This window comes from Pteropus vampyrus, unplaced genomic scaffold (genome assembly GCF_000151845.1).
Source record: "Pteropus vampyrus isolate Shadow unplaced genomic scaffold, Pvam_2.0 Scaffold223, whole genome shotgun sequence".
NCBI lineage: Eukaryota > Metazoa > Chordata > Mammalia > Chiroptera > Pteropodidae > Pteropus > Pteropus vampyrus.
Window position 1 is genome coordinate 1545409 of NW_011889004.1, and position 9585 is coordinate 1554993.

Below are 9585 nucleotides of genomic sequence, written 5' to 3' on the forward strand. Positions count from 1 at the left end.
CATTTTCCCAAATATAGTAACATTTGCATGTTCCAGGAATTAGGATGTGAACATATCTTTTTTGGGGTATGGGGGCACTGTTCAGCATACTATAATTGTTTCGGCTGCATTTGTTGAAAATATTATCTTTTCTCTACAAAACTGCCTTTGTACCTTTGCTGAAAATTAATTGACTATATACATATGTGGGTCTATTTCTGAACTCTTAATTCCATTCCATTAAACTACTTGTCTATTTTTACACCAATATCACACTGTCTTAATTGCTGTAGTTTTACAATAAGTCTTGAAGTCAGGTATTTAAGTTCTCTATTCTTAAATACTTGACTATTCTAAGTCCTTTGCATTTATATATAAATTTTAGAACCAGTTTGTCAATTTCTACAAAAAAGCCTGCTGAGATTTTGAGTAGGATTATGTTGAACCTATAGATTGATTAAGGGAGAAAAGACATCTTGACAATATTGAGTCTTCCAATCCATGAACATGGTATACCTCTCCACTTATTTAGACTTTTAAAATTTCTCACAACAATGTTACATATAATTTTCACACTTTCTGTTGTATTTATCCCTAAGTATTTCATGCTATTGTAAATAGTATTTAAATTTTTTTAATTTTCAATTTTTTTAATTTTTCATTTTTGTTGCTAATAATACTATTGAGTATTGTATAGTGATCTCGTATTTTTCATCCTTATTATACTTACTTATTAGTTCTAGTAGCCTTTTTGTAAATTTCTTCAGATTTTCAACATAGATGCAAATGATATTTGCAAATAAAAGCAGTTTTTCTTTTTTCTCTCAAATAAAGATGCCTTTTATTTCTTTTCCTTGCCTGATTATATTTGCTAGAACTGCCAGTATAATGCTGAATAGAAGTGATGAGAATTGACAGGCCTGTCTTGTTCATGATCTTAGAAGAAAAGAAATCAGTCTTTCCCCATTAAAAATAACGTTGTCTGTATGGTCTTAAAAGTTTGTTTGTTTTTTATTTTTTTGTTTGTGTTTTTGTTTTTTGGTAGATGTCCTTTATTAGGTAAGGTAGTTCTCTTCTAGTTTGCTTAAAGGTCTTATCAGAAATGAATGTTTTTCTGCATTTACTTAAATGATTTTACAGTTTTTATTTTTAAGTCTGTTAATATAGCAAATCGCACTGATTTTCCAATGTTAAATCCCACTTGGTTGTGATGTATTACTCTTTTTATATTTTCTATATTAGGAGATAGCTTCTGAACAGTGGTGTGAAGAGCTCTGTGGACCCTCTCCCCAGAGAAACAATTATAACTGGTAAAAATTATTTGGGATAAAAACACATTTAAAGTCTCTGGAAATTTCCGTAAGGGCATAAAGCAACAAAGAAACATTCAAGAAAATCTACTTAATCTCAGAATAGTAAGAGTCTGTGACATTAGAGCCATGCCCATTCCCTGCCTCTCCCATTCATCTCAGCTTAGAAAGAATCAGCAAACTTGAGGATGGACTGATAGAGATTATGCAATCTGAAGAACAGAGAGAGAAGAGAATGCAGAAAAATGAAAAGAGCCTTAGAGAAATGTGAGACACCATTAAGCACACTAACACATGCATAAGAGAGCACCAGAGGAGTGGAGGGAAAGGAGAAGAAAAGGCATTTGAAGAAATAATAAAGGGAAACTCCCCAAATTAGATGAAGATGTTAATTTATGTATCCAAGAAGCTTTAATGGACTCCAAGGAGGAAAAATATGAACAGATCCACACCCAAACACATCATAGTAAAAATGTCCAATGACAAAGATAAATGATTGAAAGCAGCAGGAGAAAAATGACTCATCCTATATAAGAGAACCTTAATTGGAGTAACGTTGACTTCTTGTCAGAAACAATGGAGGCTAGAAGGCAAAGTGCTGGAAGGGAAAATAAGTCAGCCAAGAATCTTACATTCAGCAAAAACTACTTTTCAAAAATGAAAGATAAACAAAAATTGAGAGTTTTTTATGTCATTGGATTCAATTTGCCAAAATTCTGCTAAGAATTTTTGTTTCTATGTTCATGAGTGATATTGGATTATAGGTTTTTTGTTTGTTTGTTTTAATTCTTGTAATACTGTTGTCCGTTTTGGTACCAATGAAATAATGGCCTCAAAGAGTGAATTGGGATATGTTTCTTCTTGTTCAATTTTCTGGAAGTTTGTATAGAATTAGTATTATTTCTTCCTTAAATGTTTAGTAGAACTCCTAGGTCCAGTGAAGCCATTTAGGCCTGAAGTTTTGTTTGTAGAAAGGTTTTTAACTACAAATTCAAAGTCTTTAATAGATAGAGGGGTATTCAGGTTGTCTTTCGGTTCTTGAATGAGCTTTAGTAAATTATGTTATTAAGAAATTTGCCCATTTCATCTAAATTACTAATTTTACTAACATAAGCTTGTTCAAAATATTCCTCTTTTTTGTCCTTTAAATATTTGTAGACTCTATAGTGATGTCACCTCTGTACAGAGCCTTGTTTTTTTTCTATTGATCGTTCTGGCTAGGGGTTAACCAATTTTATTGACCTCAGAGACCAACTATCAGTGATTTTTATCTATTGTTTTTGTTTTTCATTCATTTGATTTCCACTCTGATTTTATGCCTTTCCTAGACTTACTTTAGATCTCATTAATCTCCTTCTCTTTCTCTTCCTTCTCCTTCTTCTAGTTTCTTAAGGCAAAGCTCACTTCTATCCTTTTGAGTTAATTGAGGTTTCTTTTATGGCCCAGAGTATGGTTTGTCTTGGTAAATGTTCGATGTGCACTTGAAAGAAATGCGCATTCTGCTGTTGTTGGGTGGGGAGTTGTATGAATGTCAATTAGCTAAAAAGAATATGGAGAAACCATGTGTTAGTTTAGGCAGCAAAGAGAAGTTTGGAGGTTGTTCAGAAGCTATAGGAATATTTCTCAGTCATAGCGAAGGCTGAGGCCATTCCATATGGTCTGTCTAGGGCCTGTGGCAAACGTCTGGCTCTGGCAAGGAGAGGTCCAGATGGAAGGTTCAATGTCATCTCTGACCTGGGCCTGTCTGCATTGTGACCTCCCTGGCTGCCCCCATGATAGGTCCCCCCTGCTGGGCTGGGCTGGGCTGATGCCCATGTTCTAATTTCTACCCTCCTGAAAGTCCCAAGCCTTGACATGGTGACTGGACCTACCAATAAAGCTCCGGCCACAGAGAGACCCACAGTGGATTTTGTGCCCACTCGGGTGGGGCGCAGGCACTGTATGTTTGGGTCCTGACTCCCTTATTTCCCAGGAAGGTGACCATGGCAGGCAGTCTACCCCTAGTGAGATATACGCACCAGGATGAGCTATAAGCACCAGGAAGTCAATGTGCAACTTGGTTCTGGGACACTCAGAAAAGCCTGCACTAGTCCTTTTGACATCACCAGGTGACAAGTCTTTCTTTGGGATTAAACGACTGTGACCACTGATCCTGAGCAAGCCACACAAAGGTTTATGTGCTCTTCCAGGTGATAAAATATACTGCAACCAGGGCTGAATTCCCGTGAGAAGTCCCTCCTTCTGCCCTGGTGTTTGCGGCTTTCTGTGTGCTGTTTTGATGAGAGAACTAAGGGGCTCACGTGAGGGAAGAGAGTTGTGACCTGCCTCAAGCGAGTCAGACAGTTGTGACGGGCTGTGCTGAGCTCATCGCTTCTGTCTGAGGAGGGGGAATAAAGATAAACTTTTTGACTTGAAGAGGATCCCCCCATCATGTCCACAGCCATTTCCATTTTGGGCTAGTTAATCTATTTTCTGCTTTTGTAATGTCTCCAACCTCAGGACTGTTTTTAAAAACTTGCAAGTCTACGGCCATGCTACCCTGAACAAGTCCGATCCTGTCTGATCTTGGAAGTTAAGCAGGGTTGGGCCTGGTTATTACTTGGATGGGAGACCACCTAGGAAGACCAGGTGCTGTAGGCGTAAAAAAAAAAAAAAAAAAGGGACCGTAAGCTGACAAGGTCCTTGCAACCTGTGAGGTCAACGAAGGGTTGCCTCACCTAAAACAAACAAACAAACAAACAAAAAACTATACAGGCCTCCTTGAATGTCTCTTCATATATGAAAGCAGAGACTCCCAAGGTTAGGAGGAACCTTGTCCGGACCCCACTCCCTCGCACTTGAATCCAATGCCCCCGTTTGCCCATCTGGGCCTCCGGATTTCATCTACATAACTGTCATCTTTGACATCACACCTCTTCCAGAGCTCATCATTCTCTGTTTTGAAAAATCTCTCACCAGTAAGCACCTGTTTCCTCCCAATCTGGCTCCCCAAGCAAGTGGAATCTGAAATCTGTTTCTCCTAAATATTTATACCTAAGACCACGAAGAAGCAAGATACTCCTGACCACCCATACTCATCTTCCTCTAGATCCATTTCCTGTTGCCTTGCTGTCCCATCAGGTGGAAAAGTGGCCCCTGTCATCAGTCCCCCACGTCCTGGGGGCAGGGTCACCTGGAACAAATGCTGATATCTCTGGACATAGAGCTCGCTACATAATTTGTGGGGCCCAATGTAAAATGAAAACATGGGCTCCCTTCTTTGAAAAATATTAAGAATTTTAAGATGGTGACAACAGAGCCAAGCATGGGGCCCTTTTGAACATGAGGCCCTGTGTGACTGCAGAGGTAGCACGTATATGAAGTGAGCCCTGCTAGCACCAGACCCAGTTGTCTTAGAATGTCCCAGTGCCTCGTGTTTGCTTCTCTCCTCTGTTCTTTATTTTCATTTCCCAGCTCTCTTTTCTATCCTCTTGTTTTCTGGAAAGCTGGCCGGGATTCCTGGCTGGTGTTGCCTCCCCTTGATGTGTTCAGGGCTGTTGGGTTTCCTTTGACATCCATCTAGAAGATTCTGCTTCTTACTCTGGCACGATCTCATCTCTCTCCTGCCATGGCTGAGTTTATGTCAGGGACTTGAGTCACATGGAGCTTGATTGCAAATCAATGCCTTCTTCCCCTTCTACCATTTCACTGTCATTTCTCACACTGGACCAGCCCACTTCTCCAGCCTCACCCTCTGTTGTTCCTCCCATGTGCTGAGCAACATGTACACTGGACTTCCCTCTGATCTTGAGATGTTTCAGCCCCTAACATAATTTGACTATGAACTTTTGAATAGTGTGGCAGAGTCTACAGCCATGCCACCCTGAACGAGCTCGATCCTGTCTGATCTCGGAAGCTAAGCAGGGTCGGGGCTGGTTAGTACTTGGATAGGAGACTACCTAGGAAGACTAGGTGCTGTAGGTGTAAAAAAATAAAAAATAAAGGATTGTAAGCTGACAAGGTCCTTGCAATCTGTGAGGTCAACCAAGGGCTGCCTCACCTTAAAGAAAAAATAGTGTGGCAGAAACAATACTGTGGATTCACCAATTTTACTTTCCATACCTCCTTGCCTGCAGGAAGACTACATTTCCCAGAGGTCCTTGCATCCTGGTGAGCCCACAACTAGGTATGCTATGGGAGGTGGAGGAAGTGAATCATAGTAAAGGAATACACAATTAGGCTTCATCCCTAAAATCTGGAGACCCTCTGCTTACACTCCTCATATCCTCTGTCTTTTGTGACACTAAGGGTGCCTTGAATCCACAAGATGGTAGAACTAAAGATGAAAGTAGTCCACAGCTGACTTTGCATAATCAAGAAACACCCTTAGAAACTGCAAAATGCTCTCCTTACAGACTGAAAAGCCCAGGGAATACTCCAGGAAGATCAGCTTTCTCTCCATTTTCCCAGTCTGGTTTTTGCCACCTGCTTCAGTTTTATTTTTAGGGCACTCCAAGCAGCCATGGAAAGCACATTGATTATGGAGGCAAAATCATGGTAGGACCTTGAGCATGAATTCTGCCCTCTGGGCCTCAGTTTCCCCATTGGAAAGATGGAGGAGTCTGATCCTTTTAGATCCCCCAGCCTCTCATGATGGGATTCTGGACCCATGGGCAGCTGACAGTTGCCCCTCTCGCCCCCTCTGGCTATACCCAAGGGGAGACCTGATGGTGATCTTGACACTGAACTCCCACAGGTCAGCTCCTTTGAGCTCGGCATTGCTTCTGGAAGTCTGAAAGGTGATAACTGTCACAAATGGACAGGGGTGGGTAGATGTGACTTTGAAGGTGTAAAGCCTTGAGTGAGTTTCAGTCCATCTTGCCACCACTCAGCAGCTTGATGACCTCAGGCAAGGGAGATGTTCTGTGTGAAGAATAGACTCTACCGAGCTGGAATTAAATGATGCCAACAGCAGACTTTATTTCTCTGAGACTCAATTTCCTCATTTGTAAAATGTGAATGTAACCATACTCTCCCATGGGGTTGAAGGACCAAAATGAAATAACACACAATGTGTAGGGTGTAGCAGGCAGCCTGGTTTTTAGGTACTTAATATATGTTCGCCATTGGTATGACTAATTACCATTGATACGACAAGCTCTGTGGCAGAGCCTGCTCCACCCAGCTGTGTGCACGCCCATCATCGTGGTCTCACCCAGAGTGGTTTGAATGCTGTGGATGCTCACAACTCTTTACCTATTGTGGGTGCTGTGGAGTTGGAGACTTTCTGGGGGTAGACCCCTAGTGCCTAATTCAGGGTTTTAAAGATATAGCAGGCATCCTTTCCAGAGAGCATTCTAAGGCCTCGAAGCCATCAAATGCAAAGTTAAAGCATAAGTCCACATCAGCCACCTTGCCAACCTGCTGTAGACCCATTGGCGGAAGATCAGACACCCCAGTTGCTGAGGGTTAATTACTGACTTGGCACCCATATGCTTGGGGAGAACTTGCAAGAGTCTTTCTTTTTTCTCTTTCCAAAGGCATAAACATTTGCACTGCAAGTAGCCCAGGGGGCCCAGAGATGTTTATTTTGTAGTTAACAAAAAGAAGGACCTTTTGGTTTGAGGACTAAGTGTCTTGCTGGCCTAAGGGAGAAGCTTCTGGGAGACCCCCTGCACCAACAGGTGTCTCTGGGGGTGATTCACGGTGGGGTGGGGCACACTGGGGTAGGGTATCTTCACTCCACACTGATAGGATAAATTCCTTTTATAAGTAGAAAAAAGGATGCTCTTAAATAAAGATCTTCCTGTTGTTGGGTCCTGTGAGATCAGCCCCTAGAGGACTCACCTTCTGACAGAGAGCTAGATAAAGCAAATCAGAGAGCTCCTAGGTGTCATGGTGAGGGTGAGAGTCCTAGGTTATGACCAGGCCTAGGGCCTGAAGCGTTGCCTGGAGTCAGAGGTCCAGGGCCGTCCTTCTTCAGCAGCTCTCCGTTCTTACCACTGGGCGGCGCTGGTGAGCAAGGCCGCACCAGGACGGCTCCTGCAGAGAAAGCCAGGGTGTAGGAGGCAGGGTGTAGCGGCTGTGATGAGGGGGAGCCTGGCTGTCAGGCAGCTCCTTGCTACCTTCCCTCTGCCAACTGGGCCTGGGGGCTTAGCCTGCCTGTTTGCCCCAAATAAGAGGACATCCAAATTCTCTATTTGTTCTTGACCTGAAGCAACAGATAAATCCACCGCAGGCCGGAAGCCAGTAGAGAAGGGTATTTTCCCCTGATAGATATGTCCCTCAGAAGGTGAAGGTCAGTAGATACTTTTATGAAATAGGACCACATATTGAATGTAGTGGGGGAAACTAGCTACTTAAAGGAACCCAGTCAGGAATTTTTTCCTAAGGAGAGAACTGTCCTTACTTTGTGTACTATGTGGATTCTTAATCCCAATGGCAAGATGCATCCGAGGTCTGGTTTGAGAACCATGTGATTCAGCTCCCGTATGCGGAGTCAGGACTATGGGAAAGGCCCCTGACATGGTGGCTCCTTTCCAGACCTTTGTGGTTAGGAGTATCATCCCCTTAGTTTACTGATAAAAATTATTAAAATGCCAGTGACAGAATTAAACACTTCGCCTTTATTATTTCATCTTCACAACTACTCTATGAGAAACTACTGTTATACCTATTTTATAGATGGGTAAACAGAGATTAGAAAGGTAAAATAAATTGCCTGAAGTCTGGGAACTAGTGATGGCAGAGCCTGCATTGAACCCAGGTCCTTATGAGTCCAGAGCTGATAGTCTCAATGCTCCTCTGATGAGGAATCAAGGCTTCCTAAGTGAAGTCAGGTTGCTCATCCAAGGTCACCTATACAGGGTATGACATCAAGACGGCCTCCTTCTCCCACCCCTCATGCTTCCACCTTCCTCAGCCCCAGCTTCCAGGCCCTGTCACCCCAAACAATACACAGGTACAGCCTGGAGTGTGTTTCTGGCATAGAGATTTCATTTCAAAGCCTTGGACCCAAGTTGCAAATAATTAAGGTGAGAATGGAGAAATGGCCAAGTGCACCAAGAAGAAAGACCACCGGTGGCCATCTCCCTGTGCCTGAGAGTCAACCAGGAAGGCGAGGAGTTGGAGAAAGTTAAGCAGATTCTGTCTCCCCTTTTGCTAAGAGATTTGGATGGCAAGCCCAGCTAAGCAAGGCAGCATGCAAAAGGGCCGCCTAACCAGCCTCACAGGGCTGAGAAGAAAGGCAAGTTTCTAAAAGACTGGGGATCACTACATGGGAAAGGGAAGTGATTTTAGCCGAATGTTTGGCTGGGAGTCTGGCTCATGGTTCCAACTCATGGGTATTAGCAAAGGAGAACAAGGAATTGCTGAGGGTGGCAAATTGGTTATAATTAAGAGAACCTGGGAGATTCAAAACAATGTCAGGGCCACCAGCTGTCCTGGATCTGGGCCTCTGTCTGGAGAAACAGCTCAGGAAACCAGCCGCCCTCCCCTGCAGTGCAGGCCATTCAGGCTAAGAGCCTCTCCCTCACCCTCCCTTATGCTCTCAGGGCCCAGAGTGCTGCCTTGCATTAGGACCCCCTTTCAGCTCCACCAGCACCTTTTTCTTCCCTGTCTCTGCAATTTAGACTCACCAATCTTATTTTTTAGCAAACAGGTTTGGGGGTGTGTTCAAGTCCTGATTCCTGTGCTTCCTCGATGAGTGATTTAACCGTTCTGAGTCTCACAGTGTCCTCAGCTGACAAATGGGAATAATAATAATGCTTAATCTACAGTTGCTATGAGCATTAAATAAGATGTGTGAAACTGGTTGGCACCGTGTGGGGTGGGGGTGGGGGTGGGGTGGGGGGTGGCCAACTGTGGCCTGTGGGCTTGCTACTTGTTTTTGTATAGTCCAGGAGCTAAGAATGGTTTTTATAGGTTTTATTCGTTGGGGGAAAAATCAAAAGTATAATGTTTGGTGGGTGACATGTGAAAGTGATATAAAATTCAAGTTTTAGTGTTCATAAATTCAGTTTTATCACAATACCACTCACCATTTGTTTACATGTTCTCTGTGGCCGCTTACTTGTGGGCCCCAGTGCCCCCTTCCCACTGCCAATTCCTGGCCCCTCACAGTCACCCAGATAGATGGCTCTGGGACTTGCAGCGATGGATCCTGAAGGGTCTCAGCGAATGGGCAGTAGTTCTAGTGGTTGGCACCCCCGACCAGTGTAGGCAGAGTTGAGCAGTTATGACAGCGATCAGAAACTCTATGGCTTGCAAAGGTTGTGAGATAGTAACTATTTAGCCCTTTACAGAAAAAGTTTGCCAA

At 43.2% G+C, this 9585-nt stretch overlaps 2 pseudogenes; both read left to right on the forward strand.

The window, feature by feature from the left end:
• The first annotated feature begins 3810 nt into the window (after positions 1 to 3810).
• LOC111747455 lies at positions 3811 to 3929 on the forward strand (annotated as a pseudogene).
• A 1204-nt stretch (positions 3930 to 5133) lies between these two features.
• On the forward strand, positions 5134 to 5252 carry LOC111747463 (annotated as a pseudogene).
• The last annotated feature ends 4333 nt before the right edge of the window (positions 5253 to 9585 follow it).